The 4762-nt window shown below is 45.1% G+C and overlaps 1 pseudogene; it reads right to left on the bottom strand.

Moving 5' to 3' along the window:
- Positions 1 to 3351: 3351 nt before the first annotated feature.
- On the bottom strand, positions 3352 to 4457 carry LOC117713173 (GTP-binding protein 10 pseudogene; annotated as a pseudogene).
- Positions 4458 to 4762: the final 305 nt, after the last annotated feature.

Raw genomic sequence — 4762 nt, 5'->3', positions numbered from 1 at the left:
TTCTCAATAAACCACTCGCAATTAAGTGTGGCACTTATTTTGAATTGTTGCCAAGAGTTTTCAGCCTCTGTTCACTAATTGCAAGTGAGGACATCTCAGTGCCTGAGACAAGGCTCTGACCAGCTGACCAGAGTGTGCAGGATACTGGTGCTGCTTAGGGAAGGGCTCATGACACTGGAGCTGTGTGTCCCCAGCAGAGACAACATACCAACTGTCCTTTGGAGGACACCCCAGATCCAAACTGTTGTAATCATGACTGCATGACTAGAGTGTTCCCTCGTCAGCATCCTAGACCTTAAGCTTTCCCCAGGAGTTCTGTTTCCTCATGTGTCACATCTTTCTATCGGTCTATCTATCTATCTATCTATCTATCTATCTATCTATCTATCTATCATCTCTCTCTGCCTCTCTGTGTGTATATCTTTTTATATCTCTGTATTCCTCTTTCTTTCTCTCTCTCTTTCTGTATGTGTGTGTGTGTACATGCATTGTATGCTTGCCTTATGTGTGTGGAGGTACATATACACTTGTGTGTTCATGCATAAAAGGCTGGAGGTTAATCCTAGGAGTGTCTGGCTGGGTGGCTAATCACCTTGCTTTTTGAGATAGTCTCTTGTTGAACCTGAAGCTCTTTGGTTGAGTTAGGCTCGATATCCAGCGAACCCCAGGGAATTTATGTTCAAATCCACATCTTTCCACATTTGCAAAGTCCCAGCCCACACAGTCTGGGCAGGTGCTGGAGATACCTGATGTTATTAGATGCCTGGTCCCCCACATGTAGTCTATTTTTTCTCTCTGGAAAATTGCTGGGTATTCTCTTGAGCTCCCATGTTCTGAAATCTCAGGAGGATGAAGGCTGTAGTGAGTCTCTTCTGTCTAGTGTCTGGACACACAGCAGAGCTCTTCAGTCTCGAAACTCCTGCCTTTGCCCTGGGGGGGAAAAAAGATCTTGATTCATGTTTAAGATCTTTGAAGGGTTTTTGGTTTTTTTCTCCACATCTCCTGCCTTCGAACATAGACATTTTTGGTGTTCAGAGTGAGAGATCAGGTAGCTCTATTTCTCATATTGCAAGTGTCCCAGGAACCAGAGGCACTAAAGACACAGTGAGCTTTATAAAGACAGGATGAGCTTTCCTCACACCCACTCTAACAACTTGGCAGTGCTCACCCACGTCTTGACGCCTAGCATCTAGGTAAAGAGATGCTGGCTCACAGGGTAAGCAAGTCAAGGCTCCATGGTTGCTAAATAGCAAAGCTGGGTCTCAGATCAGTTTGCAGAGCCCTGCCCATCATGGTGTCTGCTGACTGACTGGCCTGGGTCTCAGATCAGTGTGCAGAGCCCTGCCCATCATGGTGTCTGCTGACTGACTGGCCTGGGTCTCAGATCAGTGTGCAGAGCCTTGCCCATCATGGTGTCTGCTGACTGACTGGCCTGGGTCTCAGATCAGTGTGCAGAGCCCTGCCCATCATGGTGTCTGCTGACTGACTGGCCTGGGTCTCAGATCAGTTTGCAGAGCCCTGCCCATCATGGTGTCTGCTGACTGGCCTGGGTGAGAACCCAGCAGTTAACAAGACTTCTTCAAGGCCACCTGCTGGCCAGGTCAATGGAGTCAGAGCTCCCAAGTCTTTCTGCCAGGTCCCGGATCCCTGTCTTCGTGCCTACTGATCTGTTGTGCCCTCCTTCATGGGCATGTGAAAAGTCTGAGTTGCCTGGTGCCAGCCTTCAAGGACAACCAAGCTTGGCCTCCTGCCTTCTTTCCACTCAGTCCCTAATAAACCAGGAATATCTCTCCAACCGCTGCAGACCTCTGGCTTGGTCCAAGGAGCTGGGATTGTTTAAAAGAACTTTCATTTCCTTTGAGCCAGGATTCCAGGCCATCAAAAAAAACTTCTTAATGAATGGCCACATTGCCTTTTTTTGGAAGTGTTTATGGACTTGCCAACACAGACAGGTTACCCTAGCGCTGCTGAGTTATCCTCATAGGCAGTCCAGGGTTTCCTGGAAGCTGCCCAGTGGCGGAGACCCTGGGGCTCTGTTGGTTCTTCAGAGAGACTCCCAACTGCCTTATTCCTCTTGCTTCTGCACCGCGTTCCCCTGCTGGCTAACTCTTTTATTTTATGGGTTTGGGGAAACTGAAACTTTTTAAAGACTCAGTCTCTCCACTTTGTCGAAGATAAAATCAAGTTCAAAGCCTGCCATATTTTTCAAGTTAGTGGAGAAAACTTGTGCAAACCCCCCTCAAAAAAACCCAGTCTAGACCTGATGCTGATTGGCTGGATGAGGTTAAGCAAGAGGCTCTCTCTCCCCCTCCCTCTCCCTCGCCTGCCTATATGTGTGTTTGTACGTGTGTGTGTGTTGATATACAGGTGAGGATGAACGTGTATGGATGGAGAGGCTGGGAAATAACTTCAGGTGTGGCTCCTCAGGTCTCTCATTGATCTGGAGTTCTCTGGGAAGCCTTGGCTCCTCCTGTTTCCCCCTCCCCAGTGCTGGGATTACAGGTGTATGCAGCCACACTGGGCCTTTTTATGTGGCTGCTGGAGACCGAACTTGAGACCTTGCACTTTATGGACTTACGCCATCTCCACAGCCCGGGCCTCAGTTAGTTTCTTTCTTTCTTTCTTTCTTTCTTTCTTTCTTTCTTTCTTTCTTTCTTTTCTTCTTCTTCTTCTTCTTCTTCTTCTTCTTCTTCTTCTTCTTCTTCTTCTTCTTCTTCTTCTTCTTCTTCTTCTTCTTCCTCCTCCTCCTCCTCCTCCTTTTCCTCCTCCTCCTCCTCCTCCTCCTTTTCCTCCTCCTCCTCGTCTTCTTCTTCTTTTGTTTTTGTTTTTTTGTAATTTCAATACTATTTTTAACTGATACAAAATTATACATGTATCTTTGTCATACACAGCATGTTTAGAAATACAGAGTCAATCTACTTTAAAAGATATTTTTCTCAATTTTTTTTGTGGTTAGAACACTTAAAACTTACTTTCTTCCAAAATTTCAAAATATGATTCATTGTTCTATAAACAACAAGTACACAACAGGTCTGTAGAGCTTAACTGAAACTTTGTATCCTTTGACCAACATCTCTTAATCTTCTAGCTCCTGTTAGTACTATAAATTAGTACCATTTTCAATATTTCTATCAGTTTCATTTGTCTTTTTAAGATTCCATGTGTGAGAGCATTGATACTTACCTTGCTGTGCCTGCCCAGCTTGATCATAGTGCATTGCAGGCTCATTCCGTGTTTTAAACATGATTTTCTAGTTCCTTAGAACCAAATAGTATTCTGTCAATATGCCATACTAGGCTTAAATGCTGCCTTTTCTGGAAATAGTAGCAGCACACTTTGAGGTGGCTCAGCCTAAGATGCTGAACTGGAACTCCGCAGATGAAGCAACTGTTTGCTAGGATGCACATCACTTTCTTTGTCATCCTGTTCATCCAGTGCTTTTCTTACACACTTCTTCCACTCTTCAATCCCTTCACCAGTAACTGCCGAGATGGGAATGTAAGCTGGAATTCTACAGCCTTCTCTGGAATCATCTTTGTTTCACATAAATGCAGAAAATCTTCAGGGCTCTGGAGCTGCTTCACCAGTTCATGAGATTTGACTTGGACATCTGGCAAGTCCACCTTATCATCTGCTGAGAGTGCAGGGTTTCTCTGCAGTTCTTCTTTGTATAACTCCAACTCTTTTATAAGATGTGTTATAGTTTCAAAGGCAGTTCTGTATGGAGTTACAGAAGAAAGCTGAAACCCAGAAATATCATCAACAAAAAGCAGTTGTCTGGTTCTCTGTAAATGCTTGAGGAACTTGTGGCCCACGCCTTTGTTCATAGGTGCTCCTTCTATCGAACCTGGGAGATCAGCTACTGAAATCTGTTTGAAATCATCGTACATATCTTTCCAAGTTCAGGCTTTAGTGTTGTAAATGCATAATCTTCAATCACAGGCATTTCATGGGAAACCTGACTTGGTAAGGAGGATTTTCCAGCATTTGGGAATTCAACTAGGCCTACATCAGCTATAACTTTTAGATCAAGGTGAATTATTCACTTCTGGCCTTTCAGAGGTAAGAAATTTGTATGTAATTTACCACCAAGGCCACCTTTAGCAACCAGAATTCTGTCTTCTTCTTTATTGAGTTCTCCTAGCACTTTGCCATTTTCGTTATTTACTGAGGTACCCACAGGAGCAGCACTTCACAGTCCTTTCCCCTGGAGCCCTTCAGTGCTCTCACTGACTGTTTGCTCCTCCTCCGGCCACAAACCGTTTCTGAGGGTATTTGCTTTTAAGTTGTTTTAAGGTCATATTTTTACGAGCCACAACCCAGACATCACCACCTCTTCCACCTTCTTCACCTAAAGGAGGGTAATCCATTCCACTGCTTCCTCCCTTGGTGAAGATTCTTAGGTTATCAATGAAATGCCCATACTTTCTCAACAACGCGCAACTGCAGGGCACCATGAGCTCCAAGGGCCGAGCCTCAGTTTCTTGATGGTTCTGAACCAGTACTGATATCCTGTAAATTAGCCTCATATGCTTCTGAGACTCCCGAATCCCACACAGCCAGAGCATCGACATGGCCACCAGCTTGCCTTTGTGCCCCCCAAGGTCGCTAAGGTGAGCTGTGGTGAGCACCACGGGGGAGTGCTGTCCCATGTCTCCTTCTTCATGAGAAGATGGGGATAGTGGCTTACAAGAGAAACAACTTGTCTGTCCCCTCCTCATCACAAGGACTTGTTCTGCCAAACTGCATTTTTTTTTTTCCC

This window comes from Arvicanthis niloticus, chromosome 7 (assembly GCF_011762505.2).
Source record: "Arvicanthis niloticus isolate mArvNil1 chromosome 7, mArvNil1.pat.X, whole genome shotgun sequence".
Lineage (NCBI taxonomy): Eukaryota > Metazoa > Chordata > Mammalia > Rodentia > Muridae > Arvicanthis > Arvicanthis niloticus.
This window is presented reverse-complemented; position numbering and strand designations above follow the sequence as displayed.